The 19,909-nt window shown below is 40.7% G+C and overlaps 1 pseudogene; it reads left to right on the top strand.

The window, feature by feature from the left end:
- LOC100598841 overlaps window positions 1–18,451 on the top strand; it is a 48,150-nt pseudogene extending 29,699 nt beyond the window's left edge.
- The last annotated feature ends 1,458 nt before the right edge of the window (window positions 18,452–19,909 follow it).

Consider the following 19,909-nt stretch of genomic DNA (forward strand, 5'->3'; position numbering starts at 1 on the left):
TCCAGGAAAATGCCCTCAAAACACATAATTTCATATGCAATATTATGGAGTTCAAGGGGCGCTCCAAAGCCTATCCATGGACCTCAGGTTAGCAAACCAAGTATTATATAAACACCTATTGAATGGCTATGATACTGAGCCCTTGTTAGAGAGATAAGTACATAGAGGAAGAAGATGGCCACTGTTTAAAGAGTACACAGTCTAGCAGGAGGAATAGATGTAAATGCATAACTATAGGGCACTGTAACAAGTGCAGTAGTGGCTGGATGAAAGAACTGGCAGAGCATGAGAGGAATGAGGGGAAGCACTTCTTGACGGGTTCAGGGAGGAACTCACTGAAGAAGGGGACACTTAAGATATATATTGAAATATGAGAAGGCATTTATCAAACAGAAGATGCAGAAAGACTTTCCAGGCAGAAAGAACAGCACAAAAGTAGAGGGGATGCTGTATTTGGGGAACGATACACATGAGATGAGCCGGGAGCAAGGCTGAAAGAGAGTTTAGAGGTGGACTGTGAAGGGCCTTGTTCACACTAAGCTAAAGGTTTTGGCTTTTATCCTGTAAGTAAAGGGGAACTATTGGAGCTCTTTAAACAAGAGAGTGACATGATTTAATTGATGTTTTGCAAAGACCACAATGCATCCAGCACTTATCCAGAGGTCAAATAAGTGGCTGTTGCAACAGTTCAAGTGAGAGAAAAAAGTGTGAACAACAGGAATGTATGAGAAACTAGTATATAGGCTTAAAGAAAAGAGATATTTAGGAGATAAACTAGTAAAAAATTAGATGCCCTCATTAAATGTGTGGGGGTTAAGAAGAAGAAAGAAGGAAGAGTTGAGCATAGTTTCTGTCATTGTAGCTTGAGAAGAAAGGTGGATGATAGTGCCATGCACTGAGATGGAACCATGATGCAGTTTAGGTTCTTGGAGGAAGATGAGTTGTGTTTGAGACACAATGTGAGATGTCCAAGAATATACATCAAGCAATTGACTATATAGGTCTGGAGCATTGGGGAGAGAGATTTAGAAATGTCAATTTGTGAGTCACAAGCAGACAACTGAAGTCATGGGTAACCGATGAGATCACTAAGGGAGAATTTAGATATCCAGTGAGAAGAGAAGCAAGAAAGAAGTCAATATTTAAGGGGACATGGAGGAAGAGGAATTTGTAAAGAAGACTGTGAGAGGGGATTCTTAGGGTTTGAAAGGATTGAAATAAAATCAGGAGAGGTATCTCCTAGAAGCTAATCGTACACAATTTTTTTTTTTTTTTGAAATGGAGTTTCGCTCTTGTTGCCCAGGCTGGAGTGCAATGGCATGATCTCAGCTCACAGCAACCTCCGCCTCCCGGGTTCAAGCAATTCTTCTGCCTCAGCCTCCCGAGTAGCTGGGATTACAGGCATGCACCACCACGCCCAGCTAATTTTGTATTTTTAGTGGAGATGGGGTTTCTCCATGTTGGTCAGGCTGGTCTGGAACTCCTGACCTCAGGTGATCTGCCCGGCTCACCCTCCCGAAGTGCTGGGATTAGAGGCATGAGCCACCGTGCCCGGCCTAGTGTACAAAATTTTAAGAATGAGGGAGTAATCATTAGTGTCAAAGGCTAAAAAGAGGCCAAGTAAGCAGAGGACTGATGTAAAAACCATACATAATCAAAAGACAGAAAGAAGACTGGAAGGAAATATGAAATACACAAAACATTAATCAGAGTTATCAGCATGAGGAATTATGGGAGTTTTTACATTTATCAGAGTTATTACTGTTGGAGATGATAGGTGCTTTTATATTCTATTTTACAGTTGTTTATCTCAATGTTCCCAGTCCACTCCAGTGCATGTGGACCAAATTTGAACAATGAGAAAGAATACCTGGGGAAAATTTAGAAGGCTATTAGAAGACTTTCTTCCAGCCAAGAGAGAATAACAGGCACTGGATTTAACCTCCTGCCTAAAAAAATTATAAAGCAATAGGCCAGGCGCAGTGGCTCACACCTGTAATCCAACACTTGGGAGGCCAAGGCAGGCGGATCACCTGAGGTCAGGAGTTTGAGACCAGCCTGGCCAACATGGAGAAACCCCCTCTCTACTAAAAATACAAAATTAGCCGGGCATGTTGGCACATGCCTGTAATCCCAGCAACTAGGGAGGCTGAGGCAGGGGAATCACTTGAACCCAGGAGGCAGAGGTTGAGGTGAGCAAGATAGCACCACTGCACTCCAGCCTGGGTGACAGAGTGAGTCTCTGTCTCAAAAAAAAAAAAAAAAAAAAGGAAAAAGAAAAAGAAGAAAAAAACAATTATAAAGCAGACAAAATTATAACATAACTGTATCTGGTAGTGCAGGACACTAATCCTTGAAAGAGAGAGAAAGAAAAAAAATGAGTCCTAATACTGCGCAAGCTTACTGTCTGCAGTTTCCAGGCTGTAGTGCATAAAAGAGTAACCTCAGCAGAGCTGGAAGATTCTCTGAGTTGAGGAGAAGCTGATTATTCAGGGAGGCCAAGATGGCTAGAATTCACAGGGCAGAGTATCAGGGGGAGAAATTTGCATAGAGAGAACTCTAGAGATCTGCAAAGGGTTCCCATTAAGTCTTCATCTGAGTACTAAAGACTGTATGCATATGAGGAAGCTACTAGAGGCTGGAGAAAGCACACTTGACAGAAACAGGTGGAATAATTCTTGGAGTTCACACAAGGTTGGAAATAGTTCATATTCCTAACAACCAGGGTGAATAAATCTCATAATATATTGAGCATGGGAAAAATACCCAGAAGGATATTGCCTCATAATGGAGCCAAATTAGTCCTAGAATATACTGTGCTCCCAAAGCTTCAAAGCAACCTCAGAGGCATCAAACTGTTTCCAAACAAGTTAACTGCATCCTGAAACAAAGCTCAAAACAATTAAGGAATAAAAACGCCTAGCACCCAACAATGTAAAGCTTACAATATTGGCATTGACTCAAACTTACCAGACATGCAAAGAAGCAGGAAATTATGGTCCATAATGAGGAGAAAATCAATCAGTAGAAACAGGCCCATAATGACACAGATGATAGAAGACAAGAACAATAGAACAGATTTTATAAATACATTTCACATGTTTAAGAAGACAGAGGAAAGCATGAGCATGTTGAAGAGAGAGAAGGAAGATGCAAAAAAGGCCTAAATCAAACTTAAATAGATGAAAATTGCAATATTAAGATAAAACATATACTAGATGGAACTAATAGATTAGATGCTGCAGAAGAAATATTAGTAATTTGAAGACATAGCAATAGAAACTATCCAAAATAAAACATAGGAAAAAAGATGTAAAACAAGGAATGAGCATCAGTGAACTATTAGTCCTTAATATATGTATAATTGGAAATCCTAAAGGAAAGGACAGGGAGAAGGCAGAAGAAATACCTGAAGAAACAATAGCCCCCAAATTTCCAAATTTAATAAAAATTGGACACCCACAGATCCAAAAAGCTCCATGAATCCCAAGCAGAAGAAACATGTAGACAACAAACACACTAAGGCACACCATAATCAGTTTACTTAAAACCAGTGATAAAGAGAAAATCTTCAAACAGCTAGAGAAAAAAAGATGTTGCAGAGAGGAGCAAAATGACATGGGATGCTGAGGCAGGAGGATCACGTGAGTTCAGGGGTTTGGGGCTGCAGTGTGCTATGATCACACCTGTGAATAGCCACTGTACTCTAGCCTGGGCAACTAAGACCCCATCTCCGAAAAAAAAAAAAAAAAAAGATATCAGACTTCTCATCTGAAATTATGCAAGCCAAAAAAGAGTAGTGTAACATTTTCAATGTGCTGAAAGAAAAAAACGTCAACCTAGAATTCCATACCTAACAAAAATGTCTTTTAAAAATAAAGAGAATCGGCCAGGCGCCGTGACTCACACCTGTAATTCCAGCACTATGGGAGGCCAAGGCGGGTGGATCACTTGAGGTCAGGAGTTTGAGACCAGCCTGGCCAACATGGTGAAACCCCGTCTCTACTAAAAATACAAAAATTAGCCTGGCGTGGTGGCATGCACCTGTAATCCCAGCTACTTGGGAGGCTGAGGCAGGAGAATCACTTGAACCTGGGAGGCGGAGGTTGCAGTGAGCCGAGATCATGCCACTGCATTCCAGTCTGGGCGATAGAGTGAGACTCCATGTTGGAAAAATAAGTAAGTAAGTAAGTAAATAAATAAATAAATAAATAAAGGCAATCAAACTTACTATGAAGTCACAGTAATCAAGAGAGTGGTACTGGCAGAAAGATATGCATATAGATTAATGGAACACAATAAATAGTGTAGATATAAAACCTTACATTTATGGTCACTTGATTTAAACAAAGGAGCAAGGACAACTCAATGAGGGAAAGAATAGTCTTTTCAACTAATGGTGCTGGGAAAATTAAATATCCATGCACAAAAAAGTGAACTCAAACCCTTACCTTACACCATATACAAAAATTAATTCAAAATGGATTATAGACTTAGACATTGGAGCTAACACTATGAGACATCTATAAGAAAACATAGGAGAAAAAAACATCATGGCCTTTGGTTGAGCAAAGAACTTTTAGACATGACTCTAAAAGTACAAGCCATAAAATAGAATTTTGATAAATTGGACTTTATCAAAATAAAAAGCTTTTGCATTCAAAAGATACCATTAAGAAAATGAAAACAGAAGCCATAGGTTGGGATAAAGAACTTGTATCCAGAATTTATAAAAATCTTTTACAACTCAATAACAAAAAAGAAAAATAACTCAATTTTTAAATGGGCAAAAATTTTGAGGAGATGCTTTACCAAAGAAGGAAAACAGATGGCTAATGAGCATGTGAAAAGATGCTCAACATCTTTGTCAACAACATGCAAATTAAAATCACAATGCAATGCCACCATACCAGAAGGGCAATAATAAAAAAGATAATCCAGGCATGCACCTGTAGTCCTAGCTACTCAGGAGGCTGAGGTGGGAGGATTGCATGAGCTCAGAAATTCAAGGCCAATCTGAGCAACGCTGTGAGACTCCACCTCTTAAAAAAAAAAAAGATATACCTTAAAAAAAAAACACCTAAAATATCCAATACCAAATGTTTGTGAGAATGTGGAGAAATTGGAACCTGCCATGCATTGCTCGTGAGAATGTAAACCAGTATAACTGATTTGGAAAACAGTTTGTCAGTTCCTCGAAAAGATAAGCACAGGCCTGACACAGTGGCTTAGGCCTATAATCCCAGCACTTTGGGAGGCCATGGCAGGAGGATCACTTGAGGCCAGGAGTTTGAGACCAGGCTGGGCAACATACTGAGACCTTGTCTCTATTTAAAAAAAAAAAAAAAAAAGAGTAGGCACAAACTCAGCAGTACAACCCAGCAATTCAATTTCTATAATCTAACCAAAATAAATGAAAACATGTATCTACCTTATGGCATATATGCAAATGTTCATAGCAGTATTGTTCATAATAGCCCCTCACAAAAACAGAAACAAACTAAATGTTCATCAGGTGGTGAATGGATAAACCTAATGTGGTATATCTATAAATGGAATATTATTCAGTAATTAGAAGGAATAAACTACTGATACATACCACAATATTGGTGAACCTTGAAACACGATGCTGAGTGAAAGAAGCTAGAAGCAAAAAAATTACATGTATGATTCTATTTATATAAAATCTGTAGGCAAAAACAAATTTAAAGAGACAGAAAGCAGGTTAACTGGTTGCTTGGGTTGGGGTAGAAGTGAAGATTAATTATTATATGCACATCAGGAAACTTTTTGGGTGGTGGAAAAGTTCTAACACTGGATTGTGATGATAGTCGCACAACTCTATTAATTTACTAAATGACTGAATTTATAAATTTATAATGGGTAAGTTTTACAGTATGTAAATTATACCCCAATACAGCTGTTTAACAGAAAACAAAGAAGTAAAGACTTTGAGACATATTTTAAAAATTGAAAAAATTTATCACCAGCAAAACAGCACTGCAAGAAAAGTTCAAGGAAATACTCCAATCAAAAGGAAAATCATGCCAAATAGAAATCTAGATCTATGCAAAGGAGCAAAGCACTAGAGATAAAAATATATGGGTGTAATATCTATTGCTGTATAACAAATTATTCTAAACTTTGATTGCTTAAACAACAAACATGTATTATCTCATACGGGTCAGTCTTGGGAGACAATTCTCCATGGCATTTCTGCATATCTTGTATCATCTTTGTTCTAAACTATCGTTTTTTTTGTTTTTTTGTTTTTTTATGAAGTCTTGCACTGTCACCTGGTCTGGAGTGCAGTGGCGTGATCTTGGCTCACTGCAACCTCCGCCTCCCAGGTTCAAGCAACTCTCCTGCCTCAGCTTCCCGAGTAGCTTGGATTACAGGCACCCGCAATCATACCCAGCTAATTCATTGTATTTTTAGTAGAGACGGGGTTTCACCATGTTAGCCAGGCTGGTCTTGAACTCCTGACCTCGTGATTTGCCCACCTCAGCCTCCCAAAGTGCTGGGATTACAGGCATGAGCCACTGCGCCCAGCCTAAGCTATCTTTTAAAGGATATTTGTAGGGTCTGAAGTGGACCTCCAGCAAACTCCAACAGACATGCAGCTGAGGGTCCTGATTGTTAGAAGGAAAACTAACAAACAGAAAAGACATCCACACCAAAAACCCCATCTGTACGTCACCATCATCAAAGACCAAAGGTAGATAAAACCACAAAGATGGGGAGAAACCAGAGCAGAAAGGCTGAAAATTCTAAAAATCAGAGCGCCTCTTCTCCTCCAAAGGAACGCAGCACCTCGCCAGCAATGGAAGAAAGCTGGACAGAGAATGATTTTGATGAGTTGAGAGAAGAAGGCTTCAGATGATTGGCAATAACAAACTTCTCCAAGCTAAAGAAGTATGTTCGAACCCATCGCAAAGAAGCTAAAAACCTTGAAAAATGATTAGACGAATGGCTAACTAGAATAAATAGCATAGAGAAGACCTTAGATGACCTAATGGAGCTGAACACCATGGCACAAGAACTGCGTAACACGTGCACAAGCTTCAGTAGTCGATTCGAACAAGCCGATTCAAAAGGGTATCAGTGATTGAAGATCAAATGAATGAAATGAAGCGAGAAGAGAAGTTTAGAGGAAAAAGAGTAAAAAGAAATGAACAGAGCCTCCAAGAAATATGGGACTATGTGAAAAGACCAAATCTACGTCTGATGGGTGTACCTGAAAGTGACGGGGAGAATGGAACCAAGTTGAAAACACTCTTCAGCATATTATCCAGGAGAACTTCCCCAACCTAGCAAGGCAGGCTAACATTCAAATTCAGGAAATACAGAGAATGCCACAAAGATACTCCTTGAGAAGAGCAACTCCAAGACACATAATTGTCAGATTCACCAAAGTTGAAATGAAGGAAAAAATGTTAAGGGCAGCCAGAGAGAAAGGTTGGGTTACCCACAAAGGGAAGCCCATCAAACTAACAGTGGATCTCTCAGCAGAAACTCTACAAGCCAGAAGAGAGTGGCAGCCAATATTCAACATTCTTAAAGAAAAGAATTTTCAACCCAGAATTTCATATCCAGCCAAACTAATCTTCATAACTGAAGGAGAAATAAAATCCTTTACAGACAAACAAATGCTGAGAGATTTTGTCACCACCAGGCCTGCCTTACAAGAGCTCCTGAAGGAAACACTAAACATGGAAAGGAACAACCGGTACCAGCCACTGCAAAAACATGCCAAATTGTAAAGACCATCGAGGCTAGGAAGAAACTGCATTAACTAACAAGCAAAATAACCAGCTAACATCATAATGACAGGATCAAATTCACACATAACAATATTAACCTTAAATGTAAATGGGCTAAATGTTCCAATTAAAAGACACAGACTGGCAAATTGGATAAAGAGTCAAGACCCATCAGTGTGCTGTATTCAGGAAACCCATCTCACGTGCAGACACACATATAGGCTCAAAATAAAGGGATGGAGGAAGATCTACCAAGCCAATGGAAAACAAAAAAAGGCAGGGGTTGCAATCCTAGTCTCAGATAAAACAGACTTTAAACCAACAAAGATCAAAAGAGACAAAGAAGGCCGTTACATAACGGTAAAGAGATCAATTCAACAAGAAGAGCTAACTATCCTAAATATATATGCACCCAATACAGGAGCACCCAGATTCAGAAAGCAAGTCCTTAGAGACCTACAAAGAGACTTAGACTCCCACACATAATAATGGGAGACTTTAACATCCCACTGTCAACATTAGACAGATCAACAAGATAGAAAGTTAACAAGGATATCCAGGAATTGAACTCAGCTCTGCACCAAGTGGACCTAATAGACATCTACAGAACTCTCCACCCCAAATCCACAGAATATACATTCTTCTCAGCACCACATCACACTTATTCCAAAATTGACCACATAGTTGGAAGTAAAGCACTTCTCAGCAAATGTAAAAGAACAGAAATTATAACAAATGGTCTCTCAGACCATAGTGCAATCAAACTAGAACTCAGGATTAAGAAACTCACTCAAAACCGCTCAACTACATGGAAACTGAACAACCTGCTCCTGAATGACTACTGGGTACATAACGCAATGAAGGCAAAAATAAAGATGTTCTTTGAAACCAATGAGAACAAAGACACACATACCAGAATCTCTGGGACACCTTTAAAGCAGTGTGTAGAGGGAAATTTATAGCACTAAATGCCCACAAGACAAAGCAAGAAAGATCTAAAATTGACACCCTAACATCACAACTAAAAGAACTAGAGAAGCAAGAGCAAACACATTCAAAAGCTAGCAGAAGGCAAGAAATAACTAAGATCAGAGCAGAACTGAAGGAGATAGAGACACAAAATTCTTTCAAAAAAATCAATCAATCCAGGAGCTGGTTTTTTGAACAGATCAACAAAACTGATAGACCGCTAGCAAGACTAATAAAGAAGAAAAGAGAGAAGATGCGAATAGATGCAATAAAAAATGATAAAGAGGATATCACCACCAATCCCACAGAAATACAAACTACCATCAGAGAATACTATAAACACCTCTATGCAAATAAACTAGAAATTCTAGAAGAAATGGATAAATTCCTGGACATGTACACCCTCCCAAGACTAAATCAGGAAGAAGTTGAATCCCTGAATAGACCAATAACAGGCTCTGAAATTGAGGCAATAATTAATAGCCTACCAACCAAAAAAAGTCCAGGACCAGATGGATTCACAGCCAAATTCTACCACAGGTACAAAGAGGAGCTGGTACCATTCCTTCTGAAACTATTCCAATCAATAGAAAAAAGAGGGAATCCTCCCTAACTCATTTTATGAGGCCAGCATCATCCTGATACCAAAGTCTGGCAGAGACACAACAACAAAAAAGATAATTTTCGACCAATATTCCTGATGAACATCGATGCAAAAATCCTCAATAAAATACTGGCAAACTGAATCCAGCAGCACATCAAAAAGCTTATCCACCACGATCAAGTGGGCTTCATCCCTGGGATGCAAGGCTGGTTCAACATATGCAAATCAATAAACGTAATCCATCATATAAGCAGAACCACTGACAAAAGCCACGTTTATCTCAATAGATGCAGAAAAGGCCTTCAACAAAATTCAACAGCCCTTCATGCTAAAAACTCTCAGTAAACTAGGTATTGATGGGACGTATCTCAAAATAATAAGAGCTATTTATGACAAACCCACAGCCAATATCATACTGAATGGGCAAAAAACTGGACGCATTCCCTTGGAAAACTGACACAAGACAGGGATGCCCTCTCTCACCACTCTTATTCAACATAGTGTTGGAAGTTCTGGCCAGGGCAATTGGGCAGGAGAAAGAAATAAAGGGTTTTCAATTAGGAAAAGAGGAAGTCAAATTGTCCCTGTTTGCAGATGACATGATTGTCTACCACTTTCTCAGCCCAAAATCTCCTTAAGCTGATAAGCAACTTCAGCAAAGTGTCAGGATACAAAATCAATGCGCAAACATCATAAGCATTCCTATACACCAATAACAGACAAACGGACAGCCAAATCATGAGTGAACTCCCATTCACAATTGCTTCAAAAAGAATAAAATATCTAGGAATCCAACTTACAAGGGACATGAAGGACCTCTTCAAGGAGAACTACAAACCACTGCTCAACAAAATAAAAGAGGACACAAACAAATGGAAGAACATTCCATGTTCACGGATAGGAAGAATCAGTATCATGAAAATGGCCATACTGCCCAAGGTAATTTATAGATTCAATGCCATCCCCATCAACCTACCAATGACTTTCTTCACAGAATTGGAAAAAACTACTTTAAAGTTCATATGGAACCAAAAAAGAGCCCACATCGCCAACACAATCCTAAGCCAAAAGAACAAAGCTGGAGGCATCACGCTACCTGACTTCAAACTGTACTACAAGCCTACAGTAACCAAAACAGCATGGTACTGTTACCAAAACAGAGATATAGACCAATGGAACAGAACAGAGCCCTCAGAAATAATACCACACATCTACAACCATCTGATCTTTGACAAACCTGACAAAAACAAGCAATAGGGAAAGGATTCCCTATTTAATAAATGGTGCTGGGAAAACTGGTTAGCCATATGTAGAAAGCTGAAATTGGATCCCTTCCTTATACCTTATACGAAAATTAATTCAAGATGGATTAAAGACTCAAATGTTAGAACTAAAACCATAAAAACCCTAGAAGAAAACCTAGGCAATACCATTCAGGACATAGGCATGGGCAAGGACTTCATGACTAAAACACCAAAAGCAATGGTAACAAAAGCCAAAATTGACAAATGGGATCTAATTAAACTAAAGAGTTTCTGCACAGCAAAAGAAACTACCATCAGAGTGAACAGGCAACCTACAGAATGAGAGAAAATTTTTACAATCTACCCATCTGACAAAGGGCTAATATCCAGAATCTACAAATAACTTAAACAAATGTACAAGAAAAAATCAAACAACCCCATCAAAAAGTGGGCAAACGATATGAACAGACACTTCTCAAAAGAAGACATTTGTGCAGCCAACAGATACATGAAAAAATGCTCATCATCACTGGCCATCAGAGAAATGCAAATCAAAACCACAATGAGATACCATCTCACACCAGTTAGAATGGCGATCATTAAAAATTCAGGAAACAACAGGTTCTGGAGAGGATGTAGAGAAATAGGAACACTTTTACACTGTTGGTGGGACTGTAAACTAGTTCAACCATTGTGGAAGTCAGTGTGGCGAATCCCTCAAGGATCTAGAACTAGAAATACCATTTGATCCAGCCTTCCCATTACTGGGTATATATCCGAAGGATTATAAATCATGGTGCTATAAAGACACATGCACACGTATGTTTATTGTGGCCCTATTCACAATAGCAAAGACTTGGAACCAACCCAAATGCCATCAATGATAGACTGGATTAAGAAAATGTGGCACATATACACCATGGAATACTATGCAGCCATAAAAAATGATGAGTTCATGTCCTTTGTAGGGACATGGATGAAGCTGGAAACCATCATTCTGAGCAAACTATTGCAAGGACAGAAAATCAAACACCACACATTTTCACTCATAGGTGGGAACTGAACAATGAGAACACTTGGACACAGGGTGGGGAACATCACACACCAGGGCCTGTCATGAGGTGGGGGGAGTGGGGAGGGATAGCATTAGGAGATATACCTAATGTAAATGACGAGTTAATGGGTGCAGTACACCAAGATGGCACATGTATACATATGTAACAAGCCTGCATGTTGTGCACATGTATCCTAGAACTTAAAGTATAATAACAATAACAAAAAAAAGAATTTCAAGAAGTCAGAAAAACAAAACAAAACAAAACAAAACAAAACAAAAACAATCCTCCCACCTCAGCCTCCAGAGTAGCTGGGATTACAGGTATGCACCACTGCTCCCAGCTGTTATAGGATTTTTGGTATGTCTTGTACTACAGAATTATTGGTGAACAATTATTACACCCCAATGTCAGAAACCATTTAGTCAACCTTTGTGACCCCTGGTATCTAGTGTATAATAATCTTACATGTAATGGAAACAGTAAAAAATTTGTTGATTAAATTTGAAAAATAAATAAATAAATAAATAAATAAATAAATAAATAAAGGATGTTTGTTTAGCAAACAGCCTTGGAAGATGGAGAAAATGTCTCTCTCCACGGCAGAGGGCTGATTTGTTTCCTGATTCATCCAATAAAGATAATGTCTTTGTCTGGGATGAAGGTTGGGCAGGTTTGCTTTCAGTCTTTAGCTTTTAACCATACACTATGAATGCAGAAATTGACTTGAGTGTTTTCTCTTATATGGCCCAAACACACACTTAAATATTTACAGCTATAAATATTTACAGCTATGGTATGCTCCAAGAAATGCCTATACCAGGAGGTGGTTGGGGAAAGGAGGGATGGGGAGGTGGGAGGAGAAGAAACATGAAAAAGATTGTATAGTGGGAATAGAGTGAGGGTTGGAGGAGAGAACTTCACAAAAGAAAAATGTAACCCACAGCAACATATGGTTCAATAGAAGCTCTTTGGTTTGCAGGACAGTGGCTAACTCAGCAGATGAACCAGAGCTTCCTGCCCTTTGCAGATGGCATGAAGATAAGAGTTTGCCAAACAACTAAGATGGGCTCTTGATTGAGCAGAGAAACCACAACATGGGACACACAGAGCCACCCTATTGCCCTACTGTCATTCAAGCTTAAAGAAGACATATCTACAGACAGGGTTTGAGCCTAGTAATGGTGAGAACTTTCTTGGATGTCTCAGCAGCCTGCAGATGAAATTCCCAAGAAGGCAGAAAATAGAGATGGCACATTGGTTTTATTGTTTTTTATTATAATTATAAAAGTAATGCATGCTTATTGTAAAAATTCAAACAGTACAGAGGATATAAAGGGGTAAATAAAAACCCTCTCTCTGCCAATTTCACTCCTTAGGGATACCTAATGTCAGCAGTTTCTTGTGCGTGCTTCTATACACTTTCACTTTTATTTAATGTTTCTCAAAGTAATAAATGCACAACGCTTTTAAAAAGAAAGTCACATAAACACAAAGCTTGTAACAAAAACCAATAATCCCTGTTCTGCCTCTCCCTCCCCATTTCCCCAAGTCCCTTTTCTCCAAGGTAACCATTTTAGACATTATTTTTTAACAGCCTAATCTTGGAAGTGACATTTTAGAGGCTTCTTCTGGCATTTATATATCTCTGCTTTTCCTAAATAATACGCTGCTAATGCTAATTTTTGATTAATCAATTTTAGACATAATGTAATGACTTCTTGTATAGTGGATTCAAGATCTAGCTCTCTTACACCACTGTCCCATCTGCTTCTTCTCCCCTATACTCCCAATAGAATTGTACCACAATTTTTTTGCTACATCAGTATTTAGTATTTACATTATTATGCCTTACAACTATTTACTTGTTATGTTATTACAAGTACACCAAAATTATATATATTTTTTGTTTTTTTGAGACAGGGTCTCACTGTCGCCCAGGCTGAAGTGCAGTTGCATAATTTGGCTCACTGCAGCCTCCGCGCCCCCAGCTCAAGCAATTCTTCCACCTCAGCCTCCCGAGTAGCTGGGACTACAGGTGCGTGCCACCATGTGCGGCTAATTTTTGTATTTTTTGTAGAGACAGGGTCTCACTATGTTGCCCAGGTCGGTCTTGAACTCCTGGCCTCAATCCACCCTCCTGCCTCGGTCTCCCAAAGTGCAAGGATTACAGATGTGAGCCACCATGTCCTGCTCAAAATTATATTTCTTTTCCAATTTTTGCTTTTCCTAAATTTAATAATTGCCTTGGTTTTTCACCTGCTTAATTTTCTTTGTAATTATTACCTATAGTTAATTCTTCCAACACTTTACAATAATCTTTCACTACAGTTTCCCTTGTAGTCAGTTACTTCAGGTAATCTGTCTGTTCCAATTTTTCTCTTGAAAAATTGAAAATGAGTCTCCTAGAGACTCCCGGAGACTCATTTTCTTATCTGATTGCACCCTAGCCCTTCTGCTTAGCTGTCTTCCCAGCACTTTTCTTCCCTGTCATCCTGAGAATTCTTTTTTGCCTTTTTCTGAGTTGGGATCCCTGTTGCCTAGAATTTGTATCTTTCCCTTTCTCAGTTTGCACCCTTGTTTGGGAGATATCTATTCCAGTAGCTTCATCAGTTTTAACCTGTTGATACTCCTCAGTGAACCTCTCTTGAATCACCTTACTCTTTGGCCTGGTTATGCTCGACACCTGGTGCAATGATGTGATCCTAGAATCTCTACTGATTGTCACTCTTCAGGTGCTCTTCATCTCTTTCCTTGTTGGATCTTGTTTGTTTGTTTGTTTACTCCTATATTTTGGTGAGAAAGTGTATATTTCAGAGAAAATTTCTTCATCCTATCTTCACACTTGATTATAGTCTAACAAAGTATAGAATTCTTAGGAAGTATTTGCTTGCAGAATTTTTAAGCCATTGCTCCATTCCCTTCTTGATTCCAATGTTGTTAAGGATCCTGAAGACATTTTGATTCCTGATTGTATACAACCCATTGTTTCTTTTTGGAAGTTTTCAGAATCTTCTCTTATTTATTTATAATTTATTTATTTATTTATTTATTTTTATTTTAGAGACAGGGTCTCGCTCTGTCACCCAGGCTGAAGTGCAGTGGCAGGATCATAGCTCACTGCAGCCTGGACCTAGTGAGCTTAAGCAATCCTCCTGCCTCAGCCTCCTGAGTAGCTTGGACTACTCAGGCATGCACCACCACACCTGGCTAATTTTTTAATTTGTTGTAGACATAAAGTCTTGCTAGGTTGCCCAAACTGATCTCTAATTCCTGGCCTAAAGTAATCCTCCCAAAGTGTTAGGATTACAGGCATTACAGGATTACAGGATTCCACTACACCCTGCTAGAATCTTCTCTTTGTCTTTGGTGTTCTGAAATTATACAACAATGTTCTGAATTTCACTAAGTGCTGAGATATGAATATATTTTCATTCACTGTGCTGGGCAACTTCTGGAAGACAAAATCCTCTCCATAATTGGCTCAGCAAGTGAAGAGATCTTGGGAGGTCACATGCCAGCTATTTTACACTTTGGTCCAGAGTGAGATACTAATCACCTCAGCCTGCCTAATTGCAAAGTTGCTGGGAAATGTGAGGAGCAGAATAGAATATTTGGTAAACACCACTATCTCTGACATAGGAAGAGTGGACTATAGAAATTTTGTTATGAAGGGAAGGAGAGATAAGGTAGTAGCTAGGGTGACAGGAGGTGAGTGGATTTTTTGTTTTTCTTTTTTTTTTTGAGACGGAGTCTCACTCTGTCGCCCAGGCTGGAGTGCAGTGGCGTGATCTCGGCTCACTGCAACCTCCACCTCCCAGGTTCAAGCAATTCTCCTGCCTCTGCCTCTCAAGTAGCTGGGATTACAGGCCCGTGCCACCACGCCCAGCTAATTTTTGTATTTTTAGTAGAGACAGAGTTTCACCATATTGGTCAGGCTGGTCACAAACTCCTGACCTTAGGTGATCCGCCTGCCTTGGCCTTCCAAAGTGTTGGGATTACAGGTGTGAGCCACTATGCCAGGCCTGTTTTTTGTTCTTCTAATTAGAAGGGAATTGCATGTGTTTAGAGGAGAGGAAGTGGTTAATCAAGGGGCATGGTATTGGTCTTGGAGAAGGTGAAAGGAAGAATGATGTGCCTTAGAAAGGAGATCTGACCCTCTTTCTCTGAGATTGGCAGGAAGGAAGTGAAGGAAGTATAGTTAGCTAAATGTGTAGGTGTAGAAGCAGGAAATTGAAGTTCACACCTGATATTTTAAATTTCCTAAGAAGTAAGAAGCAAGTCAATTGCCAAAATTGGTAGTAGTGGCGGTGTGGTGGAGAAGGGACCAGAAGTAGGTTATGGGCATTCAGGAGCTTGGAGAAGTTTCTTGAATCTATCTCCACTAAGCCATCTGCCTTCAGATGGACAACTATTAATACAATAGCTTCCCATCTGATTTACTTGCCTCCATTAAGCCCTTTCAACATACTACAAACAGGCTGACTTTTTTTAAAAGGACATATCAGATCATGCCACCCTCTGCGTGAAACTGTACACTTGCTCAAAATCCTTGAAATGACCCAAATATTTGGTTCACATTGTCTTCTCAGCCTTGCCCTCAACCCTCCATACACTCTAACAGGAACCCTTTTCATTTCCTTCCTCCTTTCCTCCTTGAGGCCTTCACAGATACTCTTCCCTGTACCAGGAGAGCACTTCCATTTCACTCCTATTCCTTTCACTTGGCTAATTTTAACCCTTTCTTTAGGTCTCAAATTAAATGTCACTTTCTCAGAGAGGTCTTCCCAGGTTCTTCGGTCTAGGCTAGGTCTTCCTACTGTATGCTTTTATGATACTTGGAGTTTTTTCCTTGGTAGCACTCTTCACAATTGTAATTATAGTTGGCCCTTGAACAACATGGGATTGAACTACATGGGTCCATGTTTACAGGAATTTCCTTCTGCCTCTGCCACCCCTGAGACAGCAAGACCAATCCCTCCTCTTCTTCCTGCTGCTCGGGCTATTCAACAGGAAGATGATGAGGATAAAGACCTTTATGATGATCCATTTCTGCTTAATAAATAGTAAATATATTTTCTCTTCTCTTCCCTGTGATTTTCCTTTTTTTCTTTTCTTTTTCTTTTTTTTTTTTTTGAGACAGAGTCTCACTCTGTCACCCAGCCTGGAGTGAAGTGTTGTGATCTTGGCTCACTGCAACTTCTGCCTCTCCGGTTCAAGCGATTCTCCTGCCTCAGCTTTCTGAGTAGCTGGGACTACAGGCATGCATGACCATGCCTGGCTAATTTTATTGTATTTTTAGTAGCGATGGGGTTTCACCACGTTGGTCAGGATGGTCTCAAACTCCTGACCTCAAATGATCTGCCCACCTCGGCCTCCCAAAATGACGGGATTACAGGTGTGAGTCACTGCACCCAGCTCCCTGTGATTTTCTTAATAACATTTTCTTTTCTCTAGCTGGCTTTAGTGTAAGAACATAGTATATAATATGTATAACATACAAAATATGTGTTCATCAACTGTCTATGTTATCAATAAGATCAACAGTAGGCTATTAGTAGTTATATTTTTGGGGAGTCAAAAGCTATACATGGATTTTCAACTGTGCAGGGCGTCAGCCCCTTAGCCCCCATGTTGTTCAAGGGTCAGCTGAATACGTTTGTATATAGTGAACAAGGGGTCTGTCCACTAGACCATAATTCCATGAAGGTAGGCACTGTGTCTGTTTGGTCTACTGCTACATGTTTAACATGTAGCACATTGCCTGGCATGTAGCAGATGACAAATAGTTATCAAATGAGTAGGTTAATCAATTTTGTTAATTAACCCATATCTATTGTGAAGAGATAATCAAGGTCACAATACCAATGAGAGCCCAATCAAGAATGGAGACCGCTTTTCCCAGGCGGCTGCCGAAGATGGTGGAGGTGCAGGTCGAGGCCATCTCCTGGGCCTCCTGGTGGCCACTGTGGCTAAGCAGGTACTGCTGGGCCGGAAGGTGGTGGTCGTACACTGCGAGGGCATCAACATTTCTGGCAATTTCTTTTTTTTCTTTTTTGAGAGAGCTCCGCTCTTGTTGCCCAGGCTGGAGTGCAATGATGCGATCTTGGCTCAAAGCAAACTCCATCTCCCGGGTTCAAGCGATTCTCCTGCCTCAGCCTCCTGAGTAGCCGGATTACAGGCGCCCACTACCACGCCCAGCTAATTTTTTGTATTTTTAGTAGAGACGAGGTTTCACCACGTTGGCCAGGCTGGTCTTGAACACCTGACCTCAGGTGATCCACCCGGCTCGGCCTCCTAAAGTGCTGGGATTACAGGCGTGAGCACCACGCCCGGCCATTTCTGGCAATTTCCAAAGAAATAAGTCGAAGTACCTGGTTTTCCTCCACAAGCGGATGAACACTTCTGAGGCCTCCCTACCACTTCCGGGCCCCCAGCCGCATTTTCTGGCGGACCCTGTGAGGCATGCTGCCCCACAAGACCAAGCGAGGCCATGCCGCCCTGGACTGCCTCAAGGTGTTTGACAGCATCCCACCACCCTAAGAAAAGAAGAAGCGGATGGTGGTTCCTGCTGCCCTCAAGGTCGTGCGTCTGAAGCTTACAAAAAAGTTTGCCTATCTGGGGCGCCTGGCTCATGAGGTTGGCTGGAAGTACCAGGCAGTGACAGCTACGCTGGAGAAGAGAAAGGAGAAAGCCAAGATCCACTACTGGAAGAAGAAACAGCTCATGAGGCTACGGAAACTGGCCGAGAAAAACGTGGAGAAGAAAATTGACAAATACACAGAGGTCCTCCAGATCCACGGACTCCTGGTCTGAGCCCAATAAAGACTGTTAATTCCAAAAAAAAAAAAAAAAAGGAGACCACAGCACTGCTGCAGAGTCAATCTGCAGGGTTATGTTCAACAGCTTCATTATGGGGGTGGAGAAAGCAGATAGTTGAACTGATGCAAGGTGGGTATGGAAGAAAGAGGATAATGTTGGTCTTCATGTAGCACTCTCAGGTCTAGGCAGAATAGGGAAGGGAAATATCAAGAGGAGTGATGAACTTGGTAGAAAATGGTAAGGCCATAGACCTGGTGGAGTCCAGGATATGAAGGAGAATGTATGGTGGGAGTAAGAGTGAGAGAGCTAGGGAGCCAGGAGGTGATAGTCAGAGATTTAGTACTCCAGACCTTAAGATCTCAAAAGTGGAGCAGTGCTAGGTCTTTAAAAAGTCCAGGACATAATCATGGAAATGAAAGAGTGGAATGGCTGTAAGGTGGTGGTTACTGTTGCCAAAAATAAGGAATACGGAGGCTAGGATGTTAAGTGGTTCCATATAGTGAAGTTACGTAGGTGACAGCGAGACTTAAAGTGAAGAAGACTTTGTGCCAGGTACCAAAATCTTTAAGGACTGAAGTGGTCAGAGGATGACTCCTATAAAGATAGCATATAAGATGGCATGATCCCCAAACAAGGCCTTCCCCTCGTTCCTTCCATTCTTGGATCAGTCATTCAACAGTCAAAGTTCCAGTACAGAGGGTCTGATAGGCTGAGCTGGATGGTATAAGCCTCAAAGGACAAGTAAATTTTGCAAGTGGTAGAAGTAACGTGGTAGGTTAGTGTCAATGGGGAATGACAAGACTGCCAGTGAAGTCCGCAGTAGTATATGGAAGATGTGAGAAAAGGCAGTGTCTAATCAAGAAGCTGGAAGGCCCGGGCGTGGTGGCTCACGCCTGTAATCCCAGCACTTTGGGAGGCCGAGGTGGGTGGATCACCTGAGGTCAGGAGTTTGAGACCAGCCTGGCCAACACGGTGAAACCCCATCTCTACTAAAAATACAAAAATTAGCCGGGTGTGGTGTCAGGCGCCTGTAATCCCAGCTACTCAGGAGGCTGAAGCAGGAGAATCACTTGAACCTGGGAGGTGAAGTTTGCAGTGAGCCGAGATCGCGCCACTGTACTCCAGCCTGGGGGACGAGAGCAAGACTTCGTCTCAAAAAAAAAGAAGCTGGAAGGAGATATAAGGGAGGTGTGGCATTGAGAAAGAACCAGGTTTCCATTAAGCAGGAGGCAGAGAAAGTAAACTGCCAAGAAATTAAAGTTTGTAGGAGGGGTTTTTGCTTATTTGCCTATTTTTCAATGGATGAAGGATTATTCCAGCAGTAAAAGTAACAACATGTAATAGAGAGAGAACAGGCCCTGGTCAGAGTTCTGGGTTCCATTTCTGGCTCTATCACTTACTAGCCAAGCAACTCTAGCCAATTACTTTGCCTGAGCTCAGTTTTCCCACGTG

Source organism: Nomascus leucogenys, chromosome 15 (genome assembly GCF_006542625.1).
Source record: "Nomascus leucogenys isolate Asia chromosome 15, Asia_NLE_v1, whole genome shotgun sequence".
Lineage (NCBI taxonomy): Eukaryota > Metazoa > Chordata > Mammalia > Primates > Hylobatidae > Nomascus > Nomascus leucogenys.